At 46.8% G+C, this 17,081-nt stretch overlaps 1 pseudogene; it reads left to right on the top strand.

Moving 5' to 3' along the window:
* Positions 1-17,081, top strand: part of LOC111960835 (probable flavin-containing monoamine oxidase A) — a 60,851-nt pseudogene that overhangs the window by 18,537 nt on the left and 25,233 nt on the right.

Below are 17,081 nucleotides of genomic sequence, written 5' to 3'. Positions count from 1 at the left end.
CCTTATCCTCCCCCCCCGCCGATCCCCCCCTCCTCCTCTGCACTCTGTCTAGAGTTGTGTGTTTCTCTGGTCCGTCATGTCTTTGCGGCGGTACGATTTATTCCGCCATCCATCTATCTTTTATAATGAGTGGATTGTTCCTTTTTGCCTGTTTCTCAGCCATCTCAATGATTTATGAACTGTTGGGCTTGACTGCGTATTAGTTCACTCTGCAGAAGATTGTGGAGCCAGGATAGGAGAGTTTTGGCTGTGTCTTGGCTTTTCAGAACATTGCTACATATTCATTTTCATACCTCTTAAATGTTTTATTTGTTTCAAAGTGTATTATACATGCCAAGTCGTTGTTTTGTTGTCAACCTCAAAACTACTCTCTTGCTATCACTCTTAGAAAATGCCTGCAGTATGACTCAATGGAGTTAATTTGATCTTCATTTCTAGAACGTTCTATTCTACAATACACACAGCTGTCCATGTTCTAAATTAGCATTTTGTTTGAATATATACTTGAGTCCTCTCTCTGTGTGTGTTTGTGTGTGTGGTGTGTGTTGTGTGTGTGTGTGTGTGTGTGTGTGTGTGTGTGTGTGTGTGTGTGGTGTGTGTGTGTGTGTTGTGTTGTGTGTGTGTGTGTGTGTGATTATGTTGTTTGAGTAGTAGCTAGGTCGCTTTAGCATGGCAGCTGTTTGTGTGTGTGTGTGCATGTGTGTATGTGTACAGTATGTGCGTGCATTAGTGTGTGTGCATGTGTGCCGCTGGCCGTGTGTGTCTTCATGCCTGCATGTGTGTTTGTTTGTGCGTGTGTACATTTGTTTGTCTGTGTGTACGTGTGCTCCTTTGTGTGTGTATGTGTGTTTATTTTCTGTTGGGGATGTGGGTGAATTAAGGTGCACTCTACATGGGTGAAATTAGGTTCTGGGCAATAGGCATCTTCCTCTAAGTATAGTTCTACCTGACTAAACTGGAATTTCAAATGGATGCAATTGGACTTGACTGGCAGCCAAGCGGCCCAGCGCCTGATATTGCCATCTATCTTCTCCCCTCTCCAAGAGGAGCTTTTCTAATGACAGCAGGCTAGGGCAATGGCACAGGACCCGACAGATCTGCCACTCATAGTTAATTCATATGGCTTGTTTACACTGTAGGAAAACAGGTAAGAAATGCATTAGCATTGATTTGCCCACTATGACCCAAGCCTCATCCAGCAGGCTGAAAGGCTTTCAGACACAGTGTGTATAAGACTAAATCGTGACTTATTTGGTATTGCACTGAAAGTAGGAGTTATTGCGTTGAAGTGAAGTTGAAGTGATTGAAAAAATATACAGCAGATATTAATCTCTCCGGAAGATTAAACCTTTGAAATCGGATTTGGTTATCAGTTTATTACATTGCATATATTTGTTTTTAAGAAAAGTACATACTGGTACTTGACTGCATTTGTGCTGTATTTCTCTCCAGTTTCTTATCGCTTTTCTTCTGGACCCTGAGAGAATGTAGCAACAAAGTTGGAGATGGAAAATGAGCAGTGTAAATCCTAGAGCACCCTTGCCGGAGGCTACGGTTAGATCGCAGTTCAGTTTCACAGGTCACTGTCAAAAGAGGAAATGGAGAGACCGATGTGCCAGTTATCAGGATAGAAAAACATTAAGGAGATAATTAATTAGTGAGAGAGCGAGAGACAATAAGGGAGAGGAGAGAGAGAGAAAGAAAGAGAGAGAATGAGAGACAGGCTAGAGACAGAGTGATAACAGACTGCAGAGAATATTAGCTGAGGGAAAACGGAGTCACAATGAGTCAGGGTTAGGGAGCCAGTGGAGCGGAAGACTTTCCCTTTTAAAGATGAGGTGTGTGTCTAGACTGGCAGACAGTGTTACTGGAACGACAGTCAGCAATGATCGACTGTCACTGTTGGATTAGAGTGATAGGCCTCTACCGATCCGAGCAAAATGTACCCCAAGGAAAATTCTGTCACCCATTTTAGAAGTAATCTCTTGGATCTGTGTGGTAAGCCCAGAGAGACACAGACATCTCTTGTCTCCAGGGCTGTACAGTCGTGGCCAAGAGTTTTCACAAAGTCTGCTGCCTCAGTTTGTATGATGGCAATTTGCATATACTCCAGAATGTTATGAAGAGTGATCAGATGAATTGTAATTAATTGCAAAGTCCCTCTTTGCCATGCAAATGAACTGAATCCCCCAAAAACATTTCCACTGCATTTCAGCCCTGCCAGAAAAGGACCAGCTGACATCATGTCAGTGATTCTCTCGTTAACGCAGGTGTGAGTTTTGACGAGGACAAGGCTGGAGATCACTCTGTCATGCTGATTGAGTTCGAATAGCAGACTGGAAGTTTCAAAAGGAGGTTGGTGCTTGGAATCATTGTTCTTCCTCTGTCAACCATGGTTACCTGCAAGGAAACATGTGCCGTCATCATTGCTTTGCACAAAAAGGGCTTCACAGGCAAGGATATTGCTGCCAATATGATTGCACCTAAATCAACCATTTATCGGATCATCAAGAACTTCAAGGAGAGCGGTTCAATTGTTGTGAAGAAGGCTTCAGGGCCCCCTAGAAAGTCCAGCAAGCGCCAGGACCGTCTCCTAAAGTTGATTCAGCTGCGGGATCGGGGCCCCACCAGTACAGAGCTTGCTCAGGAATGGCAGCAGGCAGGTGTGAGTGCATCTGCACGCACAGTGAGGCGAAGACTTTTGGAGGATGTCCTGGTGTCAAGAAGGGCAGCAAAGAAGCCCCTTCTCTCCAGGAAAAACATCAGGGACAGACTGATATTCTGCAAAAGGTACAGGGATTGGACTGCCCAGGACTGGGGTAATGTCATTTTCTCTGATGAATCCCCTTTCCGATTGTTTTGGGCATCCAGAAAAAAGCTTGTCCAGAGAAGACAAGGTGAGCGCTACCATCAGCCCTGTGTCATGCCAACAGTAAAGCATCCGAAGACCATTCATGTGTGGGGTTGCTTCTCAGCCAAGGGAGTGGGCTCACAATTTTGCCTAAGAACACAGGCATGAATAAAGAATGGTACCAACACATCCTCAGAGCAACTTCTCCCAACCATCCAGGAACAGTTTGGTGACGAACAATGCCTTTTCCAGCATGATGGAAATAAGGCAAAAGTGATAACTAAGTGGCTCGGGGAACAAAACATCGATATTTTGAGTCCATGGCCATGACACTCCCCAGACCTTAATCCCATTGAGAACTTGTGGTCAATCCTCAAGAGGCGGGTGGAAAAACAAAACCCCACAAATTCTGACAAACTCCAAGCATTGATTATGCAAGAATGGGCTGCCATCAGTCAGGATGTGGCCCAGAAGTTAATTGACAGCATGCCAGGGCGGATTGCAGAGGTCTTGAAAAAGAGGGTCAACTCTGCAAATGTTGATTCTTTGCATCAACTTCATGTAATTGTCAATAAAAGCCTTTGACACTTATGAAATGCTTGTAATTATACTTCAGTATTCCATAACGTAACATCTGACAAAAATATCTAAAGACACTGAAGCAGCAAACTTTGTGGAAATTAATATTTGTGTCATTCTCAAAACTTTTGGCCACGACTGTACAGTAGCTCATAGCTCCTGCAGTCGGCTCCCCCGGCCAGGCATTAAAATACCCGGTTGAACTAATGTCACGATTGTCCAAGGGAGACAGAGAGGACCAAGGCGCAGCGTGTAAAAAATACATCTTCTCTTATTTAGGAGATGAACGAACGAAGCAAAACAACAAATAGACGACCGTGAAGCTATAACCGAACAAAATGCAAACATGCGACCTAGACACCGACACAGACCTAGACACCGACACAGACCTAGACAATGACCCACAAAAACATGATGCCTATGGCTGCCTAAAATATGGCTCCCAATCAGAGACAAATGAAAGACATCTGTCTCTGATTGAGAACCACTCAGGCCAAATAGACTACCTAGAAACATTCACTCAACCATAGACATACCTAGAAACATTCACTCAACACAAACCCATACACTAAACCCTACACCCCCTTTTCCATATAACCACCCGAAACGAGACAAAACACAAACATTCCCCATGTCACACCCTGACCTAACTAAAATAATAAAGAAAACAAAGATAACTAAGGCCAGGGTGTGACATAAACCCCCCTTAAGGTGCTAACTCCGGGCGCACCAGCATAAAGTCTAGGGGAGGTCTGGGTGGGCGTCCGTCCGTCCACGGCGGCGGCTCCGGACAGGTCGTGGTCCCCACCCCACCATAGTCCACTACCCCTTACGTAGCCTCCTCCCAATGACCACCCTCCAACTTAACCCCACTGGATTAGGGGCAGCACGGACTAAGGGCAGCACCGGACTAAGGGCAGCACCGGACTAAGGGGCAGCGGCAGCACACGGCATAAGGGCGACGCAGCAGCGAGCACGCGGACTAAGGGCAGCCACGGGCAGGCCGACGGCTAGCGGCAGCAGGCTGAGAACGAACTAAGTGGCAGCACCGGACTAAGGGGGCAGCCCCGGGACAAGGTAGCTCAGGACAAAGAGTGCTCAGGACAGAGGATAGCTGGACAGAGGAGGATAGCTCAGGACAGAGAGGTAGCTCAGGATAGAGGGGCAACTCCGGACTGAAGGGCAGCTCCGGACAGAGAAACAGCTCTGGACTGAGGGGCAGTTCTGGATAAATGGCAGCTCTAAGCTAAGGGACAGCTCCGGGACAAGGTAGCTCAGGACAGAGAGGTAGCTCAGGATAGAGAGGTAGCTCAGATAGAGAGGTAGCTCAGGATAGAGGGGCAACTCCGGACTGAAGGGCAGCTCCGGACAGAGAGACAGCTCTGGACTGAGGGGCAGTTCTGGATAAATGCAGCTCTAAGCTAAGGTCAGCTCTTGGCTGGCTGACGGCTCTGGACGCTCATGGCTAGCTGACGGCTCTGGACGCTCATGGCTGGCTGACGGCTCTGACGCTCATGGCTGGCTGACGGCTCTGGACGCTCATGGCTGGCTGACGGCTCTGGACGCTCATGCTGGCTGACGGCTCTGGACGCTCATGGCTGCTGACGGCTCTGGACGCTCATGGCTGGCTGACGGCTCTGGACGTCATGGCTGGCTGACGGTTCTGGACGCCATGGCTCACTGGCGGTTCTGGCAGATCCTGTCTGGTTGTCGGCTCTGGCGGGTCCTGTCTGGTTGTCGGCTCTGGCGGGTCCGCTGGAGGAAGGCTCTGGCGGATCCGGTCTGGCGGAAGGCTCTGGCGGATCCGGTCTGGCGGAAGGCTCTGGCGGATCCGGTCTGGCGGAAGGCTCTAGCGGCTCCTGTCTGGCGAAAGGCTCTAGCGGCTCCTGTCTGGCGGACGGACTCTGTAGGCTGATGGCAGACGGGCGGCTTTGCAGGCTGATGGCAGACGGGGGCTTTGCAGGCTCATGGCAGACGGGCGGCTTTGCAGGCTCATGGCAGACGGGCGGCTTTGCAGCTCATGGCAGACGGGCGGCTTTGCAGGCTCATGGCAGACGGGCGGCTTTGCAGGCTCATGGCAGACGGGCGGCTTTGCAGGCTCATGGCAGACGGGCGGCTTTGCAGGCTCATGGCGGCAGACGGGGGCTTTGCAGGCTCTGGCAGCACGGGCGGCTTTGCAGGCTCATGGGCACGGGCGGTTTGCATCATGGCAGACGGGCGGTTTGCAGGCTCATGGCAGACGGGCGGCTTTGCAGGCTCATGGCAGACGGGCGGCTTTGCAGGCTCATGGCAGACGGGCGGCTTTGCAGGCTCATGGCAGACGGGCGGCTTTGCAGGCTCATGGCAGACGGCGGCTTTGCAGGCTCATGGCAGACGACGGGCGGCTTTGCAGGCTCATGGCAGACGGCAGTTCAACGGCGTAGGGCAGACGGGCAGTTCAGGCGCGTTGGGCGACGGGCAGTTCAGACGGCACCGGGCAGACGGGCAGTTCAGACGGCACGGGAGCACGGCAGTTCAGACGGCACCGGGCAGTCAGACGGCACCGGGCGACGGGCGATCAGACCACCGGCAGACGGGACTCAGACGGCACCGGCAGCACGGCGACTCAGACGGCACCGGGCAGACGGGCGACTCAGACGGCACGGGCAGACGGCGACTCAGACGGCACCGGGCAGACGGGCGACTCAGACGGCACCGGGCAGCGGGCGACTCAGACGGCACCGGGCAGACGGGCGACTCAGACGGCACCGGGCAGACGGGCGACTCAGACGCGCACCGGGCAGACGGCGCGACTCAGACGGCACCGGGCAGACGGGCGACTCAGACGGCACCGGCAGACGGGCGCTCAGACGGCACCGGGCAGACGGGACGCGCAGACGGCACCGGGCAGACGGGCGGCTCAGACGGCACCGGGCAGACGGGCGGCTCAGACGGCACCGGGCAGACGGCGCACAGACGGCACCGGGCAGACGGGCGGCTCAGACGGCACCGGGCAGACGGGCGGCTCAGACGCACCGGGGTAGACGGGTGACTCAGACGGCCACGGGGTAGACGGATGACTCAGACGGCACCGGGCAGACGGATGACTCAGACGGCGCTGGGCAGACGGATGACTCAGACCGCTTGCAGACGGGCAGCTCTGACGGCGCTTGGCAGACGGGCAGCTCGGACAGACGGGCAGCTCGGGGAACAGCGGGCAGCTCGGGAGACGGACAGCTCGGGGCAGACGACAGCTCGGGCAGACGGGCAGCTCGGGCAGACGGGCAGCGGCAACGGGCAGCTCGGGGCAGACGGCAGCTGCGGGGCAGACGGGCAGCTCTGACGGCTCGGGGCAGACTGGCAGCTCTGACGGCTCGGGGCAGGACTGGCAGCTCTGACGGCTCGGGCAGACTGGCAGCTCTGACGGCTCGGGGCAGACTGGCAGCTCTGACGGCTCGGGGCAGACTGGCAGCTCTGACGGCTCGGGGCAGACTGGCAGCTCTGACGTCTCGGGGCAGACTGGCAGCTCTGCGGCTCGGGCAGACGGCAGCTCTGACGTCTCGGGGCAGACTGGCAGCTCTGGCGCCGCTGGGCAGATGGCAGACTCTGGCCGGCTGAAACGCACTATAGGCCTGGTGCGTGGTGCCGGAACTGGTGGTACCGGGCTGAGGACACGCACCTGAAGGCTAGTGCGGGGAGAAGGAACAGGGCATACTGGACTCTGGATCGCACATTAGTAGGCCTAGTGCGTGGTGCCGGAACTGGTGGTACCGGCTGGGGACACGCATCTCAGGGCTAGTGCGGGGAACAGCAACAGGACACACTGGGCTCTCAAAGCGCACTATAGTCTAGTGCGTGTGCGTGGTACCGGCACAGGTGGTACCGGGCTGAGGGCACGCACCTCAGGGCGAGTGCGGGGAGAAGCACAGTGCGTACAGGGCTCTGGAGACGCACCTTACTTAGGCTAGTGCGTGGTCCCCGCACTGTGGTACCGGGCTGGAGAACGCACCATAGGGCGAGTGCGTGGAGGAAGAACAAGCTCGGAGACACACTGGAAACCGTGTGATAGGTGCCTGTGTGTGTGGTGGCGTGTGGTACCGGGCTGAAAGGGAAGGTGCTACGGAGGAGCAGGACTAGGGAGGCACACAGGAGACCTAGGTCGTGGAACTGTCATTCCCAGACGGTTAGCACGCAACTCAGGACGAGCATGGAGAACTGACTCAGGTAACATCACTTCCCGCACACGCTCTGTCGGTGGATGTCGTGCCTCACGCACCAACACAGCAGTCCCTCATTTCACTCTCCTCCAAACTCCTCAATAAATCCTTAACAGTCTCTGTATCATTTCCGGTGCTCACCTCCAATATCCGCACAACTGGCTCTGGTTCCCCCCTTTCACGCTGCTGGTCCTGAAGGGTTGGGTCATTCTGTCACGTTGTCCAAGGGAGACAGAGAGGACCAAGGCGCAGCGTGTAAAAAATACATCTTCTCTTTATTTAGGAGATGAACGAACGAAGCAAAACAACAAATAGACGACCGTGAAGCTATAACCGAACAAAATGCAAACATGCGACCTAGACACCGACACAGACCTAGACAATGACCCAACAAAAACATGATGCCTATGGCTGCCTAAATATGGCTCCCAATCAGAGACAAATGAAAGACATCTGTCTCTGATTGAGAACCACTCAGGCAACCATAGACATACCTAGAAACATTCACTCAACCATAGACATACCTAGAAACATTCACTCAACACAAACCCATACACTAAACCCTACACCCCTTTTCCATATAACCACCCGACGAGACAAAACACAAACATTCCCCATGTCACACCCTGACCTAACTAAAATAATAAAGAAAACAAAGATAACTAAGGCCAGGGTGTGACAACTAATCAAACTCTTTATTGTCCTATTTTATAGTGTCCGCCCTTGAGTTTAGATGGCAAGATGATTAGTTAAATCATGCCTTTAAGTGTCTGATTGGAACTAAAGCCTGTCGTCCACTCTCCTCTCCAGGTCTCTGGTGTGCCAGCAATGGTTTGAACATTACAGAACATTAAAGCACCTCCAATACCTGATTGTAGATGTAAACCTGCAGTCACATGATCACAGGCCCAGACTTGACCTATAAAGCCCCACTGCAATACTCTAGTGTAAACACTGGACCCATTTCCTGTCCCTGATGCTTAATCCTCTACCCTCTGAGTGACATTGGATTGTTGTTTGCTCTGTGGCAATGGACGTGGTTGTGAATGTAATTGAGTATAAGAAGTGGGTTCATTGTGTTTACAATACTATATTGCAGTGGGGATAATAACTAACTAATAATTTTGCTTTTGTCTTACTACACAGCACTGTAATTTTCACACCATAACAATTGACCAGATCACAACAGTGTATCTGTGTTCTTGAGACAAGTAGAATACTGAATAGAGAATTTAAAAAGCTTATTCAATTTCAATGAGGTAGCCATCAGGGAATGAATGAATCAGGAGACGAATGAATGATCGAAAGCAATTGTGCCAGTATATAGCATGTGTAATCAGCCCATTCTGTGCCCATTCTCACTTTACTAATGAAATCATTGTTATTACCATGGTGCTACAAAGGTACATTCATCCCCAGTTATCAGTCTTTACACCATCTGCCAATGAAGCATGGACTTGTGAGTCATAAATACATAAATGCATCATGAATACAATACCTTTGGAATAACCTTGTTGAATAAGTTAATCAGCTAGTTCAAAAAGTAGAGTTTAGAAAAAAAGTAGACATTTAGAAAATGTCACACATTCACTAACGCTGAATTTCAATGGAAACTGTATTTATAGTGTGTGTTTGGCTTCACACATTGACATGTCTCTGTAGACTATGACATGGAAAAGCATTAATAACCATTCTATATTGAATGACAATTTTATTCATAGTCTACATCCTAAAGGGCACCCTATTAGCTATATAGTGGGCCCTATGAGCTCTGGTCAAAAGTAGTGCACTAAATATAGAATAGGGTGCCATTTGGGACATAGATATACACTACATGACCAAAAGTATGTGGACCCATGCTTGTCGAACATCTCATTATGCAGACAATCTGGAATTTTCATGGCATTTGTATTTCTCATAAAAACTAGAGAAGAGAAGCATTTAATCTCTCGTCAACACTCAACCAGGAAATACTGTATGTGCAGTTATAGGCATGTTGCTCTGTTTTGAGCCAGTTGCAGCTTTGCTAGGTGTTTCTTTGCTGCACTTGACCGTATTACTGGACAGTAATCAAGATGGGACAAGACCAGAGCCTGAACAACTTGTACAGTTGTGTCATAACTCTCCTGTGACGATCTGAAGGATCAGGTTACAGTGAGTCTGCTCTGTAGAGCGGGAAGTCGGATGTTTTATGGTGGGTCATACAATACGCTGCCCCTATTCTCTGTAGTGGTCGAGATTGGAATATAAACTGTGGAACACAGAGAGACACTTGGACATCAAAAGTTTGAATAATTTTAAAATATTTATATTTTTGAGAATGTGGGAGGGGGCTGTGGACACTTAAGGGGCAGTCATGACAAGTGTGTTTCATTTGGTGATCTCATGAAGGACAGGAAACACATATAACTGTATCTCTTAAAGTGTACATTATCCAGCTGTCAGGTTTACATCTAAATATTGTGAAACGTATGTGATTAAACATGAAACTATTTGTGAAAAGATGTAATGTGATGTTAACCTTCTAAATGAGAAAATATGGGTTTTCATAGTAAGTTAACCAAATCATTGGCCACGCCCACGTGAGCATAGACATTACGTTGGCGTCATGGACCGCCTTTTTCCACGGAGTATAAAACCACTTCCAACAAAATGTACATTAAGTCAGAGAACGCCGGTACGGAGTCCCCACGTTGGAATGGCTACAATTCTTTAGGCCATTAGACCTAAAGAATTGACGCTACATGTTGACATGGTTAAGAACTACAACTCTATAGGCCATGGAGACCAGACAGCTGTAGTTTTGGCTACACGGCTTGAAATGGTTAAACTCTGAGACTATCGATCACTACAGAATAAGGGCAAACCCTAGACGTATAATTACTAGTCTGCAGCTGGAAATTACGTAAGTTTAGTAGGAGAATACCGACAACCACGGAAGCATCTATTCTATGCAACAACCATCTGTATGCCTGACGTATCCATTATGAACACAACCAGAGACTTTCTGTCGATTGACTCTCCAGCAGACGGACCGGCGACCACAGGGAGAGACAACAAGACATGCACTCGTAAATATGTAAATTGCTATTTATTTTTGAATGAGGGGTCATTCATGTAAAGTATTAGCAATTTCTATGAGTGTTGTTCTCAGCTATGAGTTTCCCGCTCTTGAGCATCCCACACCCCCTTTCCTTTGTCTACTAAGCCATCATACCGGTTTAGCCCACTAGGGACTTATCAATGCATTGTGTTAGTAACCAATATCTACTGTTCGTTTGTTATGTATTTCTGTGATTATTTAGTTAGTTAGTAAATAAATAATTAAGGCAATTTGTATGTTGCTGATTCATCATTTAGGCTAGGGTTTGTGCAGATATCCAAGGGTTTGCGACATTCAGTAATGAGAACTGATGAGGTAGTAATGATACATTAATAGAAGACTAATCGATAAGATATGAAAATATCTGAAGAGTTGATTCGGGAAATAGAGACTCTATAAACATTTTCCCGTGGTGACCCGACGTCCTAGTTATTTAAAGTTTACGTGACTAGTTTAATCACGTAGTAATAATTACACATAGAGATAATAACAGTCTTCACATTTAATGATAGTCACAGACACTGTCACGCCCTGAACTTAGTTATCTATGTTTTCTTTATTATTTTGGTTAGGTCAGGGTGTGACGAGGGTGGATATGCTTGTTTTTGTATTGTCTAGGGTTTTTTGTATATCTAGGGGTTTTGGTATGTCTAGGTATATGTAGGTCTATGGTGGCCTGAATTGGTTCCCAATCAGAGGCAGCTTTTTATCGTTGTCTCTGATTGGGGATCATATTTAGGTAGCCATTTGCCCTTTTGGTTTTGTGGGTTCTTGTCTATGTGTAGTTGCCTGTTCAGCACTCTTTGTATAGCTTCACGGTTCGTGTTGTTGTTTTGTTCAGTGGTCATTCTTATAATAAAGAGAATGTACGTATACCACGCTGCGCCTTGGTCTCCTCCCTACGACGGCCGTGACAGACACAACATTATGGTGCCCCTTGTGAGAAGTCTAAGATAGAATGAGGTCTTCATGATTGAATTAAGTATATATATTCATTGTAGAAACATTTTACTGTACAAACAAACTATGTTAGATACGATATGAATAGAGCCCATTGAAGTTGTCCCGGTGTCGCGTATCTGATGACGTCATGGTGTCTTAGGAGTTGGTGATGGCCAGCATCCCGGAGTCGCCTCTTCACTGTTGACGTTGAGACTGGTGTTTTGCGGGTACTATTTAATAAAGCTGTCAGTTGAGGACTTGTGAGGCGTCTGTTTCTCAAACTAGATACTCTGATGTACTTGTCCTCTTGCTCAGCTGTGCACCGGGGCCTCCCACTCCTCTTTCTATTCTGGTTAGAGACAGTTTGCACTGTTCTGTGAAGGGAGTAGTACACAGTGTTGTACGAGATCTTACATTTATTGCTAATTTCACGCATGGAATAGCCTTCATTTCTCAGAACAAGAATAGACTGACGAGTTTCAGAAGAAAGTTCTTTGTTTCGGGCCATTTTGAGCCTGTAATTGAACCCAGAAATGCTGATGCTCCAGATACTCAACTAGTCTAAAGAAAGCCAGTTGTATTGCTTCTTTAATCAGGACAACAGTTTTCAGCTGTGCTAACATAATTGCAAACGGGTTTTCTAATGATCAATTAGCCTTTTAAAATTATAAACTTGCATTAGCTAACACAACGTGCCATTGGAACACAGGAGTGATGGTTGCTGATAATGGGCCTCTGTGCGCCTATGTAGATATTCCATAAAAAAGATTCAGTTTCCAGCTGCAATAGTAATTTACAACATTAAAAATGTCTACACTGTATTTCTGATCAATTTGATGTTAAATGTACAAAAAATTGGCTTTCGTTTCAAAAACAAGGACCCCAAACTTTTGAACGGTAATGTATAATCATTTGTAAAAATGTCAAAAACTTTTTTTCCCCCTGAATTGTCATAATGGGGTATGTAGAATGTTATGTAACAAAATGTGGCTGTAATGTAATAAAATGTTACCAAAATATTGATTTCCTTGTTGTCATTTTCATGTCAGAGAAGGTGTAACCCACTTTTCAATCTTGTGTTTTATTATTTTGTTTTGTTAGCAGAAAGGGCCTTCATTTATAGTTTCTGACAGACATTGACAGCTCTAGAACAGTAGTCCCCATCTTACACAAGCTTTTGTGACACCGCAGACAATGTTGACTGCCTTCTCCTCAGTGTGTGAGAGCTCAGTGTGTGAGAGACATTCAATATTCCTTGACAGTACAATACTGATGAAGTTATTCAATCTGTCTTTACAAAGGAACACTACAAGTTGGATCTTGAAGTTTAAATAACGTCACTGGTTACTGCAACCACAGTTTTAAGGCAAACTGACAGCCCAGCAGTGTTTAATCGCAGGGATTTTCTGTGCAGGGCCATTTCTGAGATAGCCATGCAGGCAGTCACTGGGGTATTGTATCCAATTTACCTGAGTGCTGGTCGATGATTCAAAAACTAAAGCCCATTCTGATCAATACCGGGGTTAACCAAAGTGATGCGTGTTATCTATTCCTCTCCTCCTCTCGCTCTCACTCTCTTATTCTCTTTTCCTTTTGTATTGCTCGCTCTATCTTTGTCCCTTAATTCTCTACACCTCTATTTTCAGTCACTCTCTTATTCTCTCTCGCTGGTCCCATTGTCCATTTCTCTCCACTGTTTCTATGTTGTCCACCGGAATTAGGATTTCCAAAACCCAGAGAGGCACAACCTCTCGATTCAGCATATTTTCTCTCCCCTCTGACGTCCATTATAGCATAGTGACAAGTCATCACCTTTCTCCTGAGAACCCAATCTCCATATATTTCTTCTTCTCCCCAGCTAAGATCCACTACCAACCTGCTCTACCCATTTAGAGAGAACACCTCACACAGAACATGCCTGTTGGGCACTTGATGAAGTTCGTCATCACCTACCAGATGGTCAGTAACACACATGCGCACACACACACACACGCACGCACGCACACACACACACACACACACACACACACACACACACACACACACACACACACACAATTTATTAACACCTTTGGCTCATAAGAGACTTGACACACATTGATAATAACACTAACACTTTTCTCATATAATGTTCAAAATATATTCTCAGTCTGTACTGTATATGAACATGATTTGTTAAAAACGAAATGTTAGTCTAAAATAAATGTGAGATAATGTCTAGATCAAGTTTATAAATTGCCTGGCTGGAATGATAAGACAGTAGATTGCACAATCAGATGGAACTGTGTAAATAGGCATTTTAACATAATAGATTTAGCAGGTTATAACTTGTGGGATAGACACCAGCTGGAATGCGCTTTTAACCAATCAGCATTCAGGATTAGAACCACCCGTTGTATAATATAATAATAATATACACAGTGGGATCTCTTGGGCACCTGTAAACATAGAGGGAATATCAACAATAAGGTCAGCACATAACTATATTGTCAGTATCCATTTTACAGTGCCTTCAGAAAGTATTCACATTCCTTTACTTTTTCCACATTTTGTTGTTTTTCAAAGTGAGATTAAAATGGATTTAATTGTCACTCTTTGTCAACGATCTACACAAAATTCTTTGTCATGTGAAAAATGTATTCTTAAAAAAATTCTTCAAGCTCTGTCAAGTTTTTGTTGATCATTGCTAGACATGCCATAGATTTTCAGGCCAATTTGAGACAAAACTGTAACTAGGCCACTCAGGAAAATTCAATGTCGTCTTGGTAAGAAACTCCAATGTATATTTGGCCTTGTGTTTTAGGTTATTGTCTTACTGAAAGGTGAATGTATCTCCCAGCCTCTGTTGGAAAGCAGACTGAACCAACTTTTCCTCTAGGATTTGTCCTGTGCTGTATAACAATGTGAAAAACATAATTCAACTTTCACATTGTGGGTTATAGTGTGTAAGCCAGTGTAAAAGAAAATCTCCATTTGAATAATTTTAAATTCATGCTGTAACACAACAAATGTGGAAAAATAACCACACTGAAGGTAAAACACTCTGACAAAATGTGAACATCCAAAGTAAGGATAGAGATTGACTTGACTTGAATTTTGAATATTATATTCAGTGATGTGCTGCATCTGTTACATTTTTGTTGTGTTTTGCTCTAAGATGTCATAAAGTGTGAACTTTGCTATGAGCATTAGTGTGGTTTTACACAGTCATTTAAAACAGCACAATCTCTTCTGAATAGATGGAAGTTCATCCCAACAAGCATAACACATTTACAATCCACTAATTTTGGAAACCGCAGACCTCAAGTGTACTATTAAGCTAGTGCATCGGGGGCGATCTGTGTGTGGTAAGTGCATCTAGCTCATCCAGCTGTCATTCCCTCTCTCTCCTCTTCTCTCTCTGCTGCAGGCGTTCTGGTGTGAGAAGGGTTTCTCGGGAGAGATAGTGGCACGACCCTCTGCGGAGTGTCCCTTGAGCGTCACCTTCGACGGCACCAGTCCCAGTGGGAGTGCTGCTCTCGTGGGCTTCATCTCTGGCGTGCAGGCCTACGATTGGAGCTCCAGAGAGGATGGATGGAGTGATACGAGGCATATGACAGAGACACAGGGAAGGCAGCATAGACAATATGTGGAGTACACTCTCCCTGAACACGGCCCCGGGGGTCAGAGTTTCTATGAAGCGTAGATCATGTTATTAAAGACAGATATTGTTGAACTGTGAATAACCTAGCAAACAAGGCCCATGTTTTCACCCTGGTTGAAACCAGAGGCATCTATTGGATCATTACCCGACGGCTTCATTATTTTATTAAACATCCGGCTCGTGACATAACACCACCTACAGCTACAGAGATACAGTACAGAGCAAAACAGGGACACACAACACCTTACTGTAGACTGCCTGTCACCAAATACATACCAGATAGATGATCGAGAATGAGAGAAAAAACAGTTCCACTCCACTGGTAAATGTGTGTGAGAGAGCTATTTTCACACTGTTTGTGATAGAAAACGCAGATAGACAGATAAAGTGATCCCTTTCACACAGTCCTGTGTTATCAGCTTCATATGGCAGCAGGTGAGAGACATGTGGAGAGGGAAAGAGAGAAAGAACGTGGGGAGATAGAGAAGGTGTAAATGGGTATCATTTGGCTGAAGAGTATTGGGAAGGGTGCTTACTGGCAGAGTGTGGTAAATGGTGTTGTCACCCTTTTACAGTATATGGGCCAACATGAGTGGCTCCATATCCATAAAAAAAATGTCAGTAGTGTTGAAGTGTTCACTTCAACTTTTTGGCTAAATACAAGCTGCTACCTATTTTCAGCCTTGATATTTGAAGTGGTACACCTGGCTGCATCTCTGCTCTCAAGTGAACTATCAAATGGCAAGGCTCAAACTATTTCTTGTTGTGTCATCCATGAGCCCTAAAACAAAGAGCACACAAAACACTCAAATTGGTATTCTTTCAAAGACGTATTATGAAAAGAGAAAATACAAACCAGATTGCACGCCAGTCCATCTGTGATTATAAGCAGATGAATAAACGAAACTGCATATCAGTGGGATTCTACAAATCAAATAGAATCAGTCCAAGAAAAAATAGGTTCCCATGTCGTTAATCATGTTTTCTCAACTGAAAATCGGATAAATTAAATGTATTTGTAAAGCCCTTCTTACATCAGCTGATGTCACAAAGTGCTGTACAGAAACCCAAAGCGCTGTACAGAAACCCAGCCTAAAACCCCAAACAGCAAGCAATGCAGAAGCATGGTGGCTAGGAAAACTCCCTAGAAAGGCCAGAACCTAGGAAGAAACCTAGAGAGGAACCAGGAGTAAATGCCAGTTGGCTTTTCATAGCCGATCATTCAGAGTATCTCTACCGCTCCTGCTGTCTCCAGAGAGTTGAAAACAGCAGGTCTGGGACAGGTAGCACGTCCGGTGAACAGGTCAGGGTTCCATAGCCGCAGGCAGAACAGTTGAAACTGGAGCAGCAGCACGGCCAGGTGGACTGGGGACAGCAAGGAGTCATCAGGCCAGGTAGTCCTGCGTCATGGTCCTAGGGCTCAGCTCCTCACACACACACACACACAGAGAGAGAGAGAGAGAGAGAGAATACTTAAATTCACACAGGACACCGGATAAGACAGGAGAAATAATCCAAATTTAACAGACTGACCCTAGCCCCCTGACACATAAACTACTGCAGCATAAATACTGGAGGCTGAGACAGGAGGGGTCCAAAGCACAGCCCCCACACCACTAGAGGGATATCTTCAACCACCAACTCACCATCCTGAGACAAGGCTGAGTATAGCCCACAAAGATCTCCGCAACGTCACAAAACAAGGGGGGGGGGGGGCGCCAACCCGGACAGGAAGATCACGTCAGTGACTCAACCCACTCAAGTGAC

The sequence above is a fragment of the Salvelinus sp. IW2-2015 genome, linkage group LG4q.1:29 (assembly GCF_002910315.2).
Source record: "Salvelinus sp. IW2-2015 linkage group LG4q.1:29, ASM291031v2, whole genome shotgun sequence".
Taxonomy (NCBI): Eukaryota; Metazoa; Chordata; class Actinopteri; order Salmoniformes; family Salmonidae; genus Salvelinus; species Salvelinus sp. IW2-2015.
Note: the sequence above shows the minus strand (reverse complement) of the source record. Positions and strands in the feature narration are given on the sequence as shown.